The sequence below is a fragment of the Macaca thibetana genome, chromosome 5 (assembly GCF_024542745.1).
Source record: "Macaca thibetana thibetana isolate TM-01 chromosome 5, ASM2454274v1, whole genome shotgun sequence".
Classification (NCBI taxonomy): domain Eukaryota; kingdom Metazoa; phylum Chordata; class Mammalia; order Primates; family Cercopithecidae; genus Macaca; species Macaca thibetana.
Window position 1 is genome coordinate 2,261,509 of NC_065582.1, and position 21,377 is coordinate 2,282,885.

A 21,377-nucleotide genomic window follows, 5' to 3' on the forward strand; every position below is an offset into this window, starting at 1 on the left:
ATCCATCACCTCAAGCATTTATCTTTTGTGTTATGAACAATCCAGTTATACTCTTAGCTATTTTAAAATGTACAATTAAATTTTTTTTACCATAGTCACCCTGTATTGCTAGCAAATACTAGGTCTTATTCATCCTTCTAACTTCTTTTTTGGACACACTGACCATCCTCACTTCCTCCCCACCGTCCCCACTACCCTTCCCAGCCTCTGTAACCATCCTTCTACTCTCAAACTCCATGAATTTAATTGTTTAATTTTTAGCTCCCACAAATAAGTGATAATATGTTTATCTTTCTATGCCTAGGTTATTTCACTTAACATAATGACCTCCATTTCCACTCATGTTGTCAAATGACTAGATCTCATTCTTCTTTATGGCTGAGTAGTGTTCCATTGTATACATGTACCACATTTTCTTTATCCATTCATCTATTGATGGACACTTAGGTTGCTTCCAGATCTTGGCTATTGTGAACAGTGCTGCAATAAATGTGGGAGTGCAGATACCTCTTTGATATACTGATTTTCTTTCTTTTGGGTATATAACTAGGTATGGAATTGGTGGACCATGTGATAGCTCTATTTTTAGTTTTTTTAGAAACCTCCAAACTGTTTTCTGTAGTGGTTCTACTAATTTACATTCCCACCAAAAGTGTATGAGGATTCCCTCTTCTCTGCATTCTCACCAGCTTTGTTATTGCCTGTCTTTTGGATAAAAGCCATTTTAACTGAGATTAGATAACATCTCATTGTAGTTTTGATTTGCATTTCTCTGATGATCAATGATGTTGAGCATCTTTTCATACACTTGTTGGCCATTTGTATGTCTTACAAATGTCTATTCAAATCTTTCCCCTATTTTTAATCAGAGTATTAGACCTTTTCCTATAGAGTTGTTTGAGCTTTTCATATATTCTGGTTATTAATCTCTTGTCAGATGAGTAATTTGCAAACATCTTCTTCCATTCTATGGATTGTCTCTTCACTTTATTGATTGTTTCCTTTGCTGTGCAGAAGCATTTTAACTTGATGTGATCCCATTTGCCCATTTTTGCTTTGGTTCCCTGTGCTTATGGAATATTACTGAAGAAATATTTGCCCAGTTCAAGGTCCTAGAGAGCTTCTCTGATGTTTTATCTTAGTAGTTTTATGGTTTGTGGTTTTAGATTTAAGTCTTTAATTCATTTTGATTTGATTTTTCTATATGGTTAGAGATAGGGTTCTAGTCTCATTCTTTTGCATATGGATGTCCAATTTTCCCAGCACCATTTATTGAAGAGATTGTCCTTTCCCCCAATGTATGTTCTTTGCAAATTTGTCAAAAAAGAGTTCACTGTAGATATATGGGTTTATTTCTGTGTTCCCTATTCTGTTCCACTGGTTTGTGTGTCTACTTTTATGCCGGTTCCATGCTATTTTAGTTACTATAGCTCTGCAGTATAATTTGAAGTCAGGTAATGTGATTTCTCCAGTTGCATTCTCTTTGCTTAGGATAACTTTGGCTATTCTGGGTCTTTTGTGGTTCCATATAAATTTTAGGGTTTTTTTTTTCCATTTCTCTGAAGAATATCATTGGTATTTTGATAGAGATTGCATTAAATCTGTAGATTGCTTTGGGTAGTGTGGACATTTTAACAGTATTGATTCTTTCAATTCATAAATATGGAACATCTTTCCATTTCTTGTGTGTTCTCTTTAATTTCTTGCATAAATGTTTTATAGTTTTCATTGTACAGATCTTTAACTGTTTTGGTTAAATTAATTCCTAAGTATTGTATTTTATTTGTAGGTATTTTAAATGGGATTGCTTTCTTGATTTCTTTTTCAGATTGTTTGCTTCTATATAAAGTGCTACTGGCTTTTGTAAGTTGACTGTGTATCTTGCAACTTTACTGAATTTGTTTATTAGTTCTAATAGGTTTTTTAATGGAGTCCTTAGGTTTCTCCAAATGTAAGATCATATCATTTGCAAATAAGGATAATTGGACTTCTTCCTTTCCAATCTGAATGCCCCCCCCCTTTTTTCTCTCTTGTCTGGTTATCTAGCTAGAGCTTCCAGTACTATGTTGAATGACAGTGGTAACAGTGGGCATCCCTGTCATGTTCCACATCTTAGAGGAAAGGCTTTCAATTATGCCCCATTCAATATAATACTAGCTGTGGGTCTGTCATACATGGCTTTTGTTATGTTGAAGTATGTTCCTTCTATACCCAGTTTTCTGGAAATTTTTATCGTGAAGGGATGTTTAATTTTGTCAAATGCTTTTTCAGCGTCAATGAAAATGATCACGTTTTTTGTTTCATTCTGTTGATAGGATGTATCGCATTGATTGATTTCTTTATGTTGGACCATCCTCGCATCCCTGGGATAAATCCCACTAGGTCATGATGAATGATCTTTTTAATGTGTTGTTGTTATTTTTTGTTGAGGATTTTTGCTTCAATATTTATCAGTGATATTGGTTTACAGTTTTCTTTTTTTGTGGTGTCTTTGTCTGGTTTTAGTATCAGGGCAATATTGGTCTCATAGAATGAGTTTAGAAGGATTCCCTCCTCTGTTTTTCAAAATATTTTGAGTAGGATTGGTATTAGTTACTTAAATGTTTGGTAGAATTCAGCAGTGAGGTAATCAGGTCCTTGGCTTTTCTTTGCTTGGAGATTTTCTATTATGACTTTGATTTGATTACTTGCTATTGTTTTGTTCAGGTTTTGGATTTCTTTCTGATTCAATCTTGTAGATTGTATGTGTCTAGGAATTTATCAATTTCATTTAGAGTTTCCAATTAATCAGTATATAGTTGCTCATAGTAGCCACTGGTGATCCTTTCCATTTCTGCAGTATCAGTTGAAATGTTTCCTTTTTAATCTCATTTTATTTATTTGGGCCTTCTCCTTTTTCTTAGTGTGGCTAAAGCTTTGCAAATTTTGTTTATCTTTTTTAAAAAAGCAACTTTTTATTTTATTGATCTTCTTAATTGTTTTCTTTATTTCAACTTCATTTATTTCTGCTCTGATCTTCATTTTTAATTTCTACTAATTTTCAGATTACTTTCTCTTGGTTTTACAGTTATTTAAGATGCATCATTAGGTTGTTTATTTGAACTGTTTCTTCTTTTTTCATGCAGGCACTTATAGCTATAAACTTCCCTCTTAGTACTACTTTCACTGTATTCCATAGGTTTTGGTACATTGTGTTTCCATTATCATTTGTTTCAAGAAATTCTTCAGTTTCCTTCTTAATTTCTTCATTTTCTAACTGGTCATTTGGGAGCATATTGTTTAATTTCCATGTGTTTATATAGTTTCCAAAATTCCTCTCATTATTAATTTCTAATTTTATTCCACTGGAGTCAGAGAAGATGCTTGACATTATTTCAATGTTTCTGAAAATTTTAAGACTTATTTTGTGACTTAACATATGGTCTATCCTTGAGAAAAATCCATGTGCGAAAGAAAAGAATATGTATTCTGCAGTCGTTGGATGAAATGTTCTGTAAATATCTACTAGGTCCATTTGTTTGATAGTACAGATTAAGTCCTGTGTTTCTTTGTTGATTTTCTCCCTGTAAGATTTGTTCAGTGCTGAAAGTAGGGTGTTGAAGGCTCTAGCTATAATGTGCTGAAGTCCAACTCTGTCTTCAGCTCTAATAATATTTGCTTTATATAACTGAGTGCTCCTCTGTTTGGTGCATATGTATTTACGATTATTATATGTTCTTGCTGAATAGACTCCGTTATCATTATATAATGACCTTCTTTGTCTGTTCTTATAGGTTTTGTCTTGAAATCTATTTTGTCTGATATAAAAATAGCTACTCCTCTTTGGCCAGGCACGGTGGCTCACGCCTGTCATCCCAGCATTTTGGGAGGACAAGGTGGGCAGATCACAAGGTCAGGAGATCAAGATCATCCTGTCTAAGACAGTGAAGCCCCGTCTCTACTAAAAATACAAAATATTAGCTGGGCATGGTGGCAGGTGCCTGTAGTCCCAGCTACTCGGGAGGCTGAGGCAGGAGAATGGTGTGGACCCAGGAGGCGGAGCTTGCAGTGAGCCAAAATCGCACCACTGCACTTCAGCCTGGGTGACAGAGCGAGACTCCGTCTTAAAAAAAAAAAAAAAGAATAGCTACTCCTCTTTTTTGGTTTCCATTGACATGGAATATCTTTTTTCTATCCATCTATTTTCAGTCTATGTGTGTTTTTGGTTGTTGTTATTGTTGTTGTCATTTGGTTTTTTTTTTTTGAGGTGGAGTCTCACTCTTGTCGCCTATGCTGGAGCACAGTGGCGCAATCTCAGCTCACTACAACCTCCACCTCTGGTTGAAGCAATTTTCCTGCCTCAGCCTCCTGAGTAGCTGGGATTATAGGTGCCCACCACCACGCCCAGCTAATTTTTTTGTATTTTTAGTAGAGACGGGGTTTCACCATGTTGGTTAGGCTGGTCTCGAACTTCTGACCTCAAGTAATCCACCCATCTCAGCCTCCCAAAGTGCTGGGATTACAGGCGTGAGTTACCATGCCTGGCCATATATGTGAGTCTTATAGATTAAGTATGTTGTTTGGTAGGCAACAGATGGTTGGGCCTTTCTTTTTTCATCCATTCAGAGGCTCTGTGTCTTTTAATTGGAGAGTTTAGTCCATTTACGTTCAATGTTATTATTGCTAAGTAAGGACTTATCCTGCCATTTTGTTATTTGCTTTCTGGTTATTTCTGATCTTCTCTTTCTTCTTTATTTCCTTTCTGTCTTCCTTTTAGTGTCTTCCTTTCACTGGTGGTATGATTTAATTTCTTGATTTCTATTCTTTGTGTATTTGTTTTATGTTTTTCCATTTGAGGTTACCATGAGACTTGCAGATACTATCTTATAACCCATTATTTTAAGCTGAAAACAGCTTAGCACTGTTTGCATAAATAAAGAAACAAAGAGAAAACTAATATAAATTCTACACCTTAACTTTGTCCCCCTGCTTTTCAACTTTTTATTGTTTCTCTTTACGTCTTACTATACTGTTTATGTATTGAAAAGTTGTCATAGTTATTATTTTTTATTGGTTGATTGTTTAGTCTTTCTACTTAGGATAAGAGTAATTTGCACATCACAGTTACAGTGTTATAATATTCTCAGTTTTTCTGTGCACTATTGCCAGTGAGTTCTATACCTTCAGATGATTTCTTAGTGCTCGTTAGTTTCCTTTTCTTTCTTACAAAGTACTCCTTTAGCATTTCTTGTAAGACAAGTCTGGTGTTGATGAAATCCCTCAGTTTTTGTTTGACTGGAAAGTCTTTATTTCTCCTTCATGTCTGAAGGATATTTTCACCAGATATACTATTCTAGGATAAAAGTTTTCTTCCTTTAGTATTTTAAATATGTAATGCCACTCTCTCCTGGCCTGTAAGGTTTCTATTCATAAGTCTGCTGCCAGACTTATTGAAACTCCATTGTATGTTATCTGTTTCTTTTATCTTGATGCTTTTATAATCCTTTCTTTATCCTTGACCTTTGGAAGTTTGATTATTAAATCCCTTGAGATTGTCTTCTTTTGGTTAAATCTGCTTTGTCTTCTACAACCTTCTTGTACTTGGATATTGATATCTTTCTCTAGGTTTGGGAAGTTCTCTGTTATTATCCCTTTGAATAAACTTTCTACCCCTATCTCTCCCTCGTCCTTAAGGCCAATAACCCTTAGATTTGCGCTTTTGAGAATATTTTCTAGATAATGAAGGCATGCTTCATTATCTTTTATTCATTTTTCTTTTGTCTCCTCTTACCATGTATTTTCAAATAGCCTGTCTTCAAGCTCACTAATTCTTTCCTTGGCTTGATCAGTTCTGCTCTTAAAACACTCTTATCCATTCTTCAATATATCAGACGCATTGTTCAGCTCCAGAACTTCTGCTTGATTCTATATAATTATTTCAATCCCTTTGTTAAATCTATCTGGTAGAATTCTAAGTTCCTTCTCTGTGTTAGCTTGAATTTCTTTGAGTTTCTTTAAAACAGCCATTTTGAATTGTCTTTTGGAAAGGTCAGATATCTGTATTTCTTCAGGATTGGTCCCTGGTGTCTTATTTAGCTAATTTGGTAAGGTCATGTTTCTGTGGATGATCTTGATGCTTTTGAATGTTTGTTGGTGTCTGGGCATTGAAGAGTTGGGTATTTATTGTAGTCTTTGCAGTCTGTACCCATCCTTCTTGGAAAGGCTTTTCAGGTATTTGAAAAGACTTGGATGTTGTGATCTAAACTGTATCTGTATTACAGGGCACTCCAAGCTCAGTAAGACTGAGCTGACTTATTGGTCTTGGATAAGGTCAGGAAGAATTCTATGGATTATCAGGCAAAGAATCTCACTATCTTTCCTTACTTTCTCACAAACAAATGGGGCCTCTCTCTCTCTGTGCTGAGCTGCGTGGACCTGGGGGTGGAGTGACACGAGCACCCCCGTGGCCACCACCACTGAGACTGCTGAGTCAGACCTGAAACCAGCACAGCGCTAGGTTTCACCCAGGGCTTCCTGTAACCACTACCTGGCTACCACCTATGTTTGCTCAAGGCCCTAGAACTCTGCAATGAGCAGATGGCAAAGCCAGCCAGTCTTGTGTCTTTCCCTTCAGGACACTTAGTGCCCCTAGGCCCCAAGAGGGTCAAAAAGTAATTTCCAGGAGCCAGGGACTGGAGCCAAAAACCTTAGAAATCTACCTAGTGTTCTATTCTACTTCAGCTGAGTTGACACTTAAACCATGAGATGTAGCCCTCCTCACCCTTCCTTCCCCTTAGCACAGGTAGAGGAGACTCGCCTGGTGGCTGCCATCACCACAGGCGCATGGGAGTACCTCCAGGCTACTATTGATACTCTTTTAAGGCCAAATGGCTCTTCAGTCAGCTTGTGGTGAGTACTGTCAGGCCTGGCACTCACTCTTTGGACCAGTGGGCTCCCCTCTGGCTCAGGGCAGGTCCAGAAATGCCATCTAAGAGCCAAGTTCTGGAACCGAAGACCTCAAGAGCTCGCTTGGTATTCTACCCCTCTGTAGCCAGGCTGGTACCTAAGGTGCAAGATATAGTCCCCTTTACTTTTCTCTCTGGTTTCTCAAGCAGAAGGAGCCAAACTCCATAGCCACCCCTACTGGGAATGTGCTGGGTCTCATCTGAAGCCAGTAAGCCTCAGAATCTCACCCGAGGCCCACAGAATAACACCTGGGTGTCACTGCTAGTTATGCAGGGCCTAAGGGCTCTTTAGTCATCAGGCAATGGTTCCTGCCAGAATGGGGTTCTTCCCTAAAAGGCAGAGGGCTCCCCTCTATCCTAGGGTGTGTCTAGAAATGTTATCCCAGAGTTAGGGCCCAGAAAGGAGGCCCCACAACCCTGACTGGTGGTTACCTGTCCATCTTACTGTGGCTGAGCTGTTAGCCAAGATGCAAGACAAAATCCCCTTTACCCTCTCCTCTGATCTCTTTTGGAGCTGTGCCGTGTACTGCCTGGGGTTGGGGGAGGAATGGTGCAAGCACTCCCTTAGCCACCCTGGCTGGTGTCTCAGTAGGTTGGATGCCCTTTAAGTCCTCTGGTTTTGAACCCAGCTCAGCACTAGGACTTGTCCAGGAATTGCAGGCCTTGTGGCCTAGATTACCTTTCAAGTTTATTTGGAGCCCCCTCCTTTAGCCCATGGTGGCAAGGCTTGCCAGAACTCAAGTCCTGACTGCTAGGATAGGCAACCCCACTCTGGCTCAGGCTAGTCTAAAGGCTCCATCTGTGGGTAGGTGTCAGCCGAGTTCAGCCTGGTTTTGCTTTCCACGGTGACAGGGAAGCGCTGAGTTCATGTGATGTCTCACTGTCACTGTGCTCTCCTCTCCCCAAGTGCATAGGTTCTCCGTGCCGTGGAGCTGCTGCCGAAGGGTGGCCTCGGCGATTCCAGACCCTTTCCTACCCGCTTTGATGCGTCTTTCAGCAGTTACAAGTTTAAACCAGACACTGTGCGTGCTCGCCCGATTTTAAGCTCTTACGAAGCTGCTTTTCTTGTGCGGACGTTGAAGTTGGTGTTCTCGCTGGGAGATGATCAGTGGGGTCTTCTTTCCAGCCTTCTTGCTCCACCGATTCCTTTACCACATTTTAAAGCCAATATTTAGTTAAAACTTCGCTACCACTTGTTTCAATTGCAAGTTCATATCCTTCTATCATTTAACTAATGCGTGTTTATTTTTCTAACTTGGATGATTTTTAAACATAAAATTCTTGTGTGCCATTATCCTCAAATCTATTGATGCTTTTAGCAGTTTAAGAAAGAAAACCTTGTACATAGCTTTTTCCTTAAAATTTTTTTTTGAAAAAAGAAAAAGAAAACCTTTGAGATTTGGGGAAAAATAGTCTTTAAAATATTTTTAAATAGAATTATTTTGGGTTATAGTGTGGTATGGATTTAAATTGATCCTTCTCCCACGTTTAAAAATAATATTCAATAATACTTATTTTATATAAATATATATTAGATATAATATATAAAAATATATAAAACATATATAAACTATATAAAAATATATAAAACATATTTATATATATTTTTATATAATATATAAAAACTTTTTATATATTTTTTATATAATATAAAAATTTATATCCCTTTTAATAGCATAGTTTTGTGATATCTTGTTTAGGATATGCTAACTGGTTATGTAAGGAATTCTCTCTTCTTAGGTTATCTCTTCTCTTCCAGTGTTTATATAACTATTCTTCAGTAAGCTTTTTGACCAAAAACATACATAACACTTCCTTTTATTTTCCAGTGTTCTGGCCAGGAAGCAGTCAGTAAATGTTTATTGTTGTTGACACTAAAATAAACAAGGAGAAGACAAAAATATCTTATAGTCCATTTGGTACTCTGTGTCCTTAATTATGTTAGGAATAACACAAAGCATTTTCCTTCATTAAGCAGCAAAACACTGGTCATGTGATAATCATGTGATAATCTCTGAGTTATCAATGACTCTTACAGGTGCGTGCGATTGCTGTTCACCAGTCAGATGGATTTGAGGGCTTCCCAGTGTAATGACTGGGAAAGAATATGGTTAGAAGATTTCGTGAAGACTCAGGAGAAGAGCCTCTGGGATAAAAAATATTAAAGTTTTAAAAGTACTGATGCAAAGAAGGAAAATACAAGACTTGAGACAATGAAGGTAGCTAAGAACCACCCATTGTGTTTTCCTCATATTTCAAAGCTGAACATGAATACTAAGGTAAAAACATTTAAGAGTTTAATTTTTATAACTTTCTTATTGTTTCTATTTATAAAAATCTTTTCCTTTTTCATGAAGTATTTAGTAGTAAAAACTCTTTAAACTCAAAATAAATTCTAACTCTTAGGGACAAGAGGGTGAAAGAGAAACTAAATAAAATCTAGTCAGAGAAGAATGTGAGTGGAGGAACGACTGCTGATAACAGAGTGGGCCAGACAGACCCGTCGCCACAGCCCAGGAGCACAGTAACAAGAGGAGGGTTTGGACCAGTCCCAGAGCGGGAGTGATGCTGAGCCCTGTGAGCCAGCAGGAGGACGAGGTGCCTTTCTGAGACTGAGTTGCTGTTTCTCTTCCATGATGAAGTGCTCCCCTTCTGTGTACACCTCTTTTCCCCCCACTTTAGCATTTTCAGTTAGGTGGATGTGTTTACCTCTTAGAAATCAGTTTGGAGATTTCTCGAAGAATTTAAAAGAGACCTACCATCTGACCCAGCAACCCCATTACTGGGTATATATCCAAAAGAAAACAAATTGTTCTACCCAAAAGACACATGCTCTTGCATGTTCATCACAGCACTATTCACAATAGCAAAGACATGGAATCAACCTGCGTGCCCATTAGTGGTGGACTAGATAAAGAAACTGTGGTATGCATATGCCATGGAATACTGCGCAGACACAGAAAAGAATGCAATCATGTCCTTTGCAGCAACATGGATGCAGCTGGAGGCCATTATCCTAAGTGAATTAATGCAGGAAAGAAAACCAAATACCACATGTTCTTGCTTTTAAGTGGGAGCTAAACATGGGGTACTCAAGGATATAGAGATGGCAACAATAGACACTAGGAACTATTTTAAAGGAGAGGGAGGAAGGGGGACAAAGGCTGAAGAACTACCTATTGGGTACTACGCTCAGTATCTGGGTGATGGGGTCATTGGTACACCAAACCTGCAACCCATGGCACACCCACACATACCCATGCCATCAACCTGCACATGTACTCCCTGAATCCAAAATAAAAGTTGAAATACAAAAATAAAAATCCTGTGGAGTGATACTAACTCTATGCGAATTATCTTCAAATGTATGGCTCTGAGTTCCACACAGTCAATGAACTTAAATGTCCCACACGTTGCTTCTGGGAGGATTTACGGAAAAGCCTCATAGACAATCCAAATGTAGTGTTTGCAAAGCCAAGTTTATCATTCTTCCCACTCGGCACCAGCCACTTCTTCTATATTTTCTTTCTTAACTAACAACTTCAACGTCTACACAATCACTCACACAAGAAATAGTGTAGCTTCTCAACTTTTCTGCTCTATAACCCAAATACAACTGTTCACACCCCACGTCCATGCCAGTCCTGCCTTTGTTGAAATGTCACTGAGTTCAGTCTTACTATGGCTCCCATTAAGTTGGGTCCTTGCCTGGAGGATCACAGTAACTGCCTGTTTTGCTCTTCTTACTCTTTTCCATCTCTGATCCATTCTCCTTTCAACTGGATATATATTTAAAAAAATACATCTGATATTGATAGACTATTTTAAAATAACCATTAATGTCACTACTTTGTCTATTGGATAAAACCCAAAATGTTACCTGCTGTTTTCTTAACCTCATGCAGTTTAAACTTGGACCATTCCAGGCTATTTCCCTTCTCCAAATATGCTATTCAGTGTCAGTCTTCCATGACTATATGAGGTTAAAAATTCATCAAAGTAGAGTCAATCCTGCTGTGTTTTTTTCTCCCAAACAGTCTTTAATGTTGCATAACATTCTTCAGTTGTTCTGCAGTAACGACGTTCGCACATTTCAGAAACACATACCAATTGAAGGCAGAGCGAAGGTGACTTCTTCATCCTAGTGCTTTCCTGTGCCTTCTGTGAAATTTATTATTGTGGTTTTGCACACAGCAGGTGTCCAGTAAAAGTTTTTTATTGAATTGAATACTGCTTTCTATTCATCTAAAATATTCCACTTCGATCACTGACTGTCACCTATTCTCTACAAGCCTTGGCACTCCAAAACCTATATGTATACGCATAGAAAATAACCCGAACACTGCCCTGTGCAGTGGCTCACACCTATAATCCCAGCAGTTTGGGAGGCTCAGGCGGGTGGATCGCCTGGGAGGTGGAGGCGGGTGGATCGCCTGACCCCAGGAGTTTGAGACCAGGCTAGGCAACATAGCAAAATTCCGTCTCTACGAAAAATACAAAAAAATTAGCTAGGTGTGGTGGTGCGCGCCCGTAGTCCCAAATACTCAGAAGGCTGAGGTGAGAGGATCACTAGAGCCCAGGAGGCGAAGGTTGCACTGAGTGCGCCACTGCAACTCCAGCCTGGGTGACGGAGCCAGACCCTGTCCCCCTCCCCACCTCAAAAAAAAAAAAAAAAAAAAAAAAAAGAAAGAAAGAAAGAAAATAACCTAAACAGTACACAAAAAGTTGTTAACCATGGTTACTTCAGGAGGGAAAGACTGGGTGGAGAAGGGCAGAAGGAAACTTGAACTTTTCACTGTATAATCTTCTGTAGAGTTTAGAATATGATACTATTCATTTTATAATAAAATAAAGCAAATGAAACTCCTCAGCCCCACAACAAAACCCATCACCTTTGTTTAAAGACTTAACTATAATCCCATGACAACCTAATATTGATTCAAATGTGTAAGTCAAGAGTGGAGAATTATTCCATTTTCTCTTTTTTAAGATCAGCAAGTTTTATCATGTCAGTTCTAGGGGAATAGCTGTCATGAGAAGGCTTTAAAATTTCTTCTTGGGCCAGATGTGGTGGCTCACGCCTGTAATGCCAGCACTTTGGGAGGTCGGGATGGGCCGATCACTTGAGGTTAGGAGTCTGAGACCAGCCTGGCCAACATGGTGAAACCTGTCTCTACTGAAAATGCATAAATTAGCTGGGCATGGTGGTGTGCACCTGTAATCCCAGCTACTTGTGAGGCTGAGGCAGGAGCATCACTTGAACCCAGGAGGTGGAGATTGCAGTAAGACAAGATCGTGCCCCTGCACTCCAGCCCAGGCAACAAGACTGAAACTCCATCTCAAAAATATAAAAATAAAAAAAATTAAAAAATAAAAATCTTCTTGGAGGCATACATAAAATGTTATTCCAGATTTTACAACAGAAAAGAAGAAAAGAATGGAACACATATTGTGTCCCACTTGCTGTAACTGTTGAATATTTAAAATATTTTTTGATTTTTAGAATAACAATATCATTTGAATCACTTCTGTTTAAGAATTTTGTTTCAGCTCTTCAAATAGTTGAGAAGAAAATAATTCTAGTTAATATATTTATCCCAAGATACATCGGATCATTCTTGTCATAATTTTACATACTAGTTATTTAGAAATATATAATAATCAATATATCCATAGTTTAAAATGCATAAACAGTAAAATTCATATAACTCATGTTACACAGAACAGAGTTAATGAGCCATAAAACTACCTTGTATGAAAATGATGGCTTCGGATGGGTCTTATACATAATTTGTAACTTAATGATATGATCTTTCTTTTTCCTTTTACCGTATGATAATTAGAGTTGTATGAAATATAAATTATTCTTTTCATTTATTGTGCATGTTGAAGAATTACATTTTGTAAAATCCCTTGGGATCTTACTGTTTTACCAGACAGCTATAATGGGTATAAAAGATGATTCTAGGATCAGCTTTAACTCCTTAGAAGTCAACACTAATCCCCTGAGAGCAAATATGGAAAGAAGATGGCAAATTGGGATATTACCAACAAACTTGGGTATTTTCACTAGGCACACAACATACAACTTAACTAAAGAAATATTATTTTCTTCCCCAAGATATTCTTCCTTATTTTAGAAACATAAAGAACATTGTTTCTAGGATTTTTGTTGGGCTAATACAAAAACAAACAATTGTCAGTCTGACTTCTTTCTTATCTTAATTAAAGTAGAAGTTAGGTTCTTGAAAGAAATAATTTTATTAACTTCAAACTTGGAAAAGTATACTCTAGACCCATGTAATCTTGTTATTCTTTATTGCACTGTACTTTTCATGTTTCTACATTTCTGCAATAATGCACAAAATTTGTCTTCATAAGTACTCTTCAGAACTGAAATTTTCTCTGCGTTAAACTAGAATCATTAATATAACAGTTTCTGGTGAATACATAATACTGGATATGAACTACATTTGTTTTAGTAATTTGTTCTTCCATCTGACTGAAAGCATTTGCATGAAAATATTTATCACCACAAAAATATGAAATAAAAATCATGTTCTTCATGTTGAGTTAAGCTACAAGAATAAACAAAGGTTTGGTCCAACAGGAAAATGTGTACTTTTTCTTCAGAGTGAAGATTTGTCACAAACAAAACTGATCTCAATACATACATGTGTCTGAAATGACTAGCTTATATTTTTCTTTTCTTACTAAAAAAGAAAGAAAAGCATTTATCTCATTGTTTTTCTTTTCTGTTACTCCTTTTTTTTTCAATTAAGGTGTTATCGACACCTAAGAAACTGCAGGTACTTAAAGTATAACATTTGATAAATTTTGTCATGTGAGTAAACCTGCAAAACAATTAATACAGTCAACAAAGTGACCAGACCCAACTCATGCTTTTAAAATAAAATGATATTTTCTAGGGTTTTTATGGTATTAGGTCTAACATTTAAGTCTCTAATCCATCTTGAATTAATTTTCGTATAAGAAGTAAGGAAAGGATCCAGTTTCAGCTTTCTACTTATGGCTAACCAATTTTCCAAGCACCATTTATTAACTAGGGAATCCTTTCCTCATTTCTTGTTTTTCTCAGGTTTGTCAAAGATCAGATGGCTGTAGATGTGTAGTATTATTTCTGAGGACTCTGTTCTGTTCCATTGGTCTATATCTCTGTTTTGGTACCAGTACCATGCTGTTTTGGTTACTGTAGCCTTGTAGTATAGTTTGAAGTCAGGTAGCGTGATGCCTCCAGCTTTGTTCTTTTGACTTAGGATTGTCTTGGCAATGTGGGCTCTTTTTTGGTTCCATATGAACTTTAAAGCAGTTTTTTTCCAATTCTGTGAAGAAACTCATTGGTAGCTTGATGGAGATGGCATTGAATCTATAAATTACCTTGGGCAGTATGGCCATTTTCACGATATTGATTCTTCCTATCCATGAGCATGGTATGTTCTTCCATTTGTTTGTGTCCTCTTTTATGTCACTGAGCAGTGGTTTATAGTTCTCCTTGAAGAGGTCCTTTACATCCCTTGTAAGTTGGATGTCTAGGTATTTTGTTCTCTTTGAAGCAATTGTGAATGGAAGTTCATTCATGATTTGGCTCTCTGTTTGTCTGTTACTGGTGTATAAGAATGTTTGTGATTTTTGCACATTAATTTTGTATCCTGAGACTTTGCTGAAGTTTCTTACCAGCTTACGGAGATTTTGGGCTGAGACAGTGGGGTTTTCTAAATATACAATCATGTCATCTGCAAACAGGGACAATTTGACTTCTTATTTTCCTAACTGAATGCCCTTTATTTGTTTCTCTTGCCTGATTGCCCTAGCCAGAACTTCCAACACTATGTTGAATAGGAGTGGTGAGAGAGGGCATCCCTGTCTTGTGCCAGTTTTCAAAGGGAATTTTTCCAGTTTTTGCCCATTCAGTATGATATTGGCTGTGGGTTTGTCATAAATGGCTCTTATTATTTTGAGATATGTTCCATCAATACCGAATTTATTGAGTGTTTTTAGCATGAAGGGCTGTTGAATTTTGTCAAAAGCCTTTTCTGCATCTATTGAGATAATCATGTGGTTTTTGTCTTTGGTTCTGTTTATATGCTGGATTACATTTATTGATTTGCATATGTTGAATGAGCCTTGCATCTCAGGGATGAAGCCCACTTGATCATGGTGGATAAGCTTTTTGATGTGCTGCTGGATCCGGTTTGCCAGTATTTTATTGAGGATTTTTGCATTGATGTTCATCAGGGATACTGGTCTAAAATTCTCTTTTTTTGTTGTGTCTCTGCCAGGCTTTGGTATCAGGATGATGTTGGCCTCATAAAATGAGTTAGGGAGGATTCCCTCTTTTTCTATTGATTGGAATAGTTTCAGAAGGAATGGTACCAGCTCCTCCTTGTACCTCTGGTAGAATTCAGCTGTGAATCCATCTGGTCCTGGACGTTTTTTGGTTGGTAGGCTATTAATTATTGCCTCAATTTCAGAGCCTGCTATTGGTCTATTCGGGGATTCAGCTTCTTCCTGGTTTAGTCTTGGGAGAGTGTAAGTGTCCAGGAAATTATCCATTTCTTCTAGAATAGGCATGGGCAAGGACTTCATGTCTAAAACACCAAAAACAACAGCAACAAAAGCCAAAATTGACAAATGGGATCTAATTAAACTAAAGAGCTTCTGCACAGCAAAAGAAACTACCATCAGAGTGAACAGGTAACCTACAGAATGGGAGAAAATTTTTGCAATCTACTCATCTGACAAAGGGCTAATATCCAGAATCTACAAAGAACTCATACAAATTTACAAGAAAAAAACAAACAACCCCATCAAAAAGTGGGCAAAGGATATGAACAGACATTTCTCAAAAGAAGACATTCATACAGCCAACAGACACATGAAAAAATGCTCATCATCACTGGCCATCAGAGAAATGCAAATCAAAACCACAATGAGATACCATCTCACACCAGTTAGAATGGCAATCATTAAAAAGTCAGGAAACAACAGGTGCTGGAGAGGACGTGGAGAAATAGGAACACTTTTACACTGTTGGTGGGATTGTAAACTAGTTCAACCATTGTGGAAAACAGTATGGCGATTCCTCAAGGATCTAGAACTAGAAGTACCATATGACCCAGCCATCCCATTACTGGGTCTATACCCAAAGGATTATAAATCAAGCTACTATAAAGACACATGCACACGTATGATTATCGCAGCACTATTCACAATAGCAAAGACTTGGAACCAACCCACATATCCATCAGTGACAGACTGGATTAAGAAAATGTGGCACATATACACCATGGAATACTATGCAGCCATAAAAAAGGATGAGTTTGTGTCCTTTGTAGGGACATGGATGCAGCTGGAAACCATCATTCTGAGCAAACTATTGCAAGAAGAGATAACCAAACACTGCATGTTCTCACTCATAGGTGGGAACTGAACAATGAGATCACTTGGACTCGGGAAGGGGAACATCACACACTGGGGCCTATCATGGGGAGGGCGGAGGGCGGAGGGATTCCATTGGGAGTTATACCTGATGTAAATGACGAGTTGATGGGTGCTGACGAGTTGATGGGTGCAGCACACCAACATGGCACAAGTATACATATGTAACAAACCTGCACGTTATGCACATGTACCCTAGAACTTAAAGTATAATAATAATAAAAAAATAAATAAATAAAATGAGATTTTGTAACAATTTTTTTTAATGGTGCATTAACTCTCACATCTATATAGTACATTGTAAACATGCAGGGAGTGTGGAGTAAAATGTCATTGTAAATTTCATCCCAAGTGTCCTGCCTGCCACTGTCTCACCCCTAAACCCAAGACTACATTTATCTCTATTTTAAATGTTTGAGGAACAAACTGTCTGCTCATTTTCTGAAGATCCAGGCAGGCATTCTACTTAATGGTGTCCTTACGTGATGTACTACTAGGATAACACTAATGGGCAGAAAAAAAGGGGAGTTGATTAGAGAAAATAAACATTTTATTGAGTGGAAATCCAATAATAGACGTCATCTGTTTTAGTCACATTGCTTTCCTTATGTAGAAACACTGACAATATAAGGACCAAAATATGTGTTTCAGTTTCTTATCATTAAAATTTTCCCCTGAATTTCAAGGGAAAAGAATAAGCCTAACAGAGGCAGACCAACTGCCTGTATGGACAATTTTACTTACCAAGGGATTATTTCATCATAACATTAATACTAGAAAACATCATTATTTTATATTATGAGTACTGGGATAATGTAATGAGAACTTTACTGAATCTGAAAGGAAAAGACCTGTGTCTTCAGCTAACTTTTACTGTCTATGTAACCATGGGCAAGTTACTTTATTTCTCAGGGGTTCAACTTTTTCATCTGTAAAATGAGGTGGATGAACTAGATTAGAGATTAACAGGTCTTTCTGTAAAGGGCTAGATAATATTTTTACTTTGTGGACCATATGGTCCCATTTGCAACTGGTCTACAGTGCCATCATAGGACCAAGGCAGCCACAGACAATATTTAAACCAATGAGTGAATAAACATGAGAATGGCTCTTACAATAAAATTTTGTTTATGAAAACAGGCAATGGGCAGTAGCTTGCTGACCCCTAAACTAGATTTCTAAAATTCCTTTCAGCTATAAATTCTGGTTGTTTCTTAAAGAGTATGCTTACTTTTCTAGTGTTGAAAGTTGCCATAAAATTTTATCACTATAAAAGACCCCAAGAGGTGACTTAGTTTTTCTGTCTACTTCAGGCAGGATTACATTTAAATTACGAATGAAGACAGCTGTCCCATCATCTACTACGAGTAAAAGAATGAATATTTCCTTACTGTTGAAAAATAAAGTCACTATATAATAGGTAATATATCTGAAGCTGGTGTGAGGTTTTGGAAATATCTTTAATGACTTTAGATTGAATATCTTACCATATTAAAAATTGACTTTACACATGATAAAAGATAGAAGAATGATATATCTTTTTTCCATTATTCTTATAACTTCAAATCCTAGGAAACCATTCTTCCCCCCAATAAATCTAAACATTATAAAATTTTTCTTCTGTACAAAGAAATTTCATAAATTATTGTTTTCAGATATGGAATAGAGATGAATAAATCAGGAAACATAGCTCCATCAGCCCTGCAAGCTTTTTACTATTTATCTTTTTTATTTAGGTTATTTTATGAGCTTTATAAATGAAACATAAAAAGTGCTTTAGACGATGTAGTACTCAGAGATTTCACATAGCAAAACTACTGGAACAATCTAATTTTTGAAAAAACAACATTTATGATAATTGTTGCTTCGTGATTTCAAAATCATTGATATAACTATTTTAATTTAAATTAGCTAAAAATTGCAATATATTATATGACATAGTACGTCAACTAAAGTTAGCATTAAATTTTACTTCTCTATTTTCTGCCTCTAAATACAAATAATGATTTATTTAACTACCTTCCGGAAACAGTTTAATTTCTTTAAATTGTTTCTAGTACTTATTATATATTTTTGTTCTGATATTAATTGGATAAATGCATACATAAAGACACATTAAAACTCAAAAAAGACAAATGTTTCTTAAGATTAGTGTTTACATTTACTTTAGGCCCACAAATATTTGTATAAGCCATACAAAGACTGATAAAAAATAGTTAATGGAAATCATTCCCATTTTCTTCTTCAAAATCTTCCTTCAAATGTTCATTCTGTGATGAGAACGCATGGAAACATGGAGGGTGGGGCCACAACACAGACTGGGGCCTGTTGGGACTGGGAGGGAGAGCGTCAGGAAGAACAGCGAATGGATGCCGGGCTTCATACCTAGGTAATGGGATGGCCTCTGCAGCAAACTGCCATGGCGCATGTTTACCTATGTCACAAACCTGCATATCCTGCACATGCACCCCTGAGCTTCAGATAATTGAAGGGAAAAAAGTGTTCATTCTTCTAATGTGGTACTTAAAACTCCCTAGCTTTTATTAACTAACTTACGAAGAGCTGGAGTCCCAATGTCTGTCTGAGGCTGGCTGAGTCCAGGGTTTGTATGGGTACAGAAGGGAGGAAATGGGTGCTGATTGGGCACAGAAGGGAGGAAATGGGTGCTGATTGGTCCATGGACAGCCATGGGCGGCCCAGAAAAAGCACAGTCAGTTCTCTTCTGGCCCTGCACTCCACCTGGAACTGGCAACTTGGTCCCCAGGTTTCAGTCTGTCCCTGGCTTAAAGGTTGAGTTTCACTGGGGACCCCCACCTCTCCACCCAAGAGCCTGCCTCCTGCCACCATCAACATGCCATCCACAGCACTCAGGCTGTTCCTGCTGAGGGGCGCCTGCAGGCCCAAGCTGAGCCACCCTCAGCCTCCCTCCCATGCTTGTTGACACCCAAAGTCCGGAGGGGGCCGAGGTGGCAGGGGGCCGGTGTGTCAGTGCTGCCCTGTGCATACATGTACATGGCCAGCTTGTCAAAGCACTTTGGCTCTGCCACAAGTTTGCTCCAAAATCGGAGGCACTAGGAGCAGGGTAAGGCCAGGGAACAGGAGGAGGCACTTCCCAGTCTGTTGGTTGAGGGGGGCGGCTTCCTGGGCCACTGAGAGTGCAGGGATGCCAAGTCCAGAGCTGTGGCTGGGTGGCTGCAGCTGTTCCCAGAGCACTGGGCTCCCAACCTGCCAACTTGGTAAGGGGTGGGGCTCCCAGTTGTTCCCAACCCGGCTGACTCTGTGTAGTGGGCAGCCCCGGCCACACCTCCCACTGCAGCTGGCTGCTCCAGACAGGCTGCCACTGCCATCACTGTCACTGCCATCACTGTGACTAGCACACAGATAACACACAGAACGTTGCCAGCATCTCAGAGCCATCCTGCGTCTCTTTTTTTTTTTTTTTCTTTTCTTTTTTTAAGACAGATTTTCGCTCTTGTTGCCCAAGCTGGAGTGCAATGGTGTGACCCTGGCTCACTGCAACCTCCACCTTCTGGGTTCAAGTGATTCTCCTGCCTCAGCCTCCCCAGTAGCTTGGATTACAGACACGCACCACCAGGCCTGGATAATTTTTTTTGTATTTTTAGTAGAAACAGGGTTTCACCATGTTGTCCAGGCTGGTCTTGAACTCCTAACCTCAGGTGATCCACCCATCTCAGCCTCCCAAAGTGCTGGGATTATAGATGTGAGCCACCACGCCCAGCCCATCCTGTGTCTCTTTGAATCACTTTTCCCCAGGGGGAACCACTATGCTTACTTCTATCACCATGAATTTGTTTTGGTTGCATTGGAAATATATACAAATGAAATAATACAAAATGTATTATTTGTGTCTAACTTACATTGCCTACTATGATTTTCATCAGCACTGTTTTGTATAGATGTAGCTTGTTAATTCTCATTGCTGTATTGGATTTCATTGTATGACTATAGCACAATGTATTTATCCATCCTATTGCTGACTCTCATTCAGTTTTCTGTATATACGTACATACACAAACACACAAACATACATACATATTTGGTGGACATACATATAACATAAATTTCTGTTGCACATATTTTAGATGTGAAATTGCCAGGAAATAGGAGATACATATGATCATTTCTAGTAGATATGGCCAAATGCTTTTCCAAAGTTTTGCCTGAGAATTCTAGTTGTTCTACATTCTTACCAACATTTGGTGTTACCTGTGTTTTTCATTTTAGACATTTGGCAAATATGTAGTGGAATCTTACTATGATTTTAATTTTAATTTCTCTGGTGAATAATAAACTTTTGATATATTTATTGGTCATTTGGATATTCACTTGTTAAGTGCTGGTTAAGTCTTGTGACCATTTTTGTCAATTCTCTCTAAACTGATCTGTAATTCTACACAATCTCGATCCTATATCTTAGTAGGGTGTGTATGCATGGGTGTTTATGTAAATTAATGACTTCATTTTGTAATTCCTATGAAATTGCAAATGGTCAAGAATAGTCAAGGAAAAAAGAATTTAGCTGGAAGATTTACATTTTTAGATACAAAGGCCAATTATAAAGATATAGTAATTAAATCTTAGCTATGTATGCCAATGACTAAAACCGATGGAAAAGAGTAGAGAATCTAGATTTATGACAAAAAAGGCAGTGGGAGAAAGGATGACCCTTTCAATAAATGGCTGTGGGTCAGTTGGAAATCAATACAGAAAATGTATTTTGCTTCTACCCCACAATACACACAAAAATAATTCCAGATCTAAAAATGAAAGATTAAACAGTGATGTTTTTATAAGAAAAAAATAGGAGATATCTTTCTGACCTTGAAGCAGCCAAATACTTTTAAACAAGTAGAATAGATAGAATTTGCTGTTGTCAAGATATAAGTTTGAGAGAAAAAAGTCTCAAGGACACCTTCAAAGCTTTAGGACTATGTAATAAGAAGCAAGAGATGT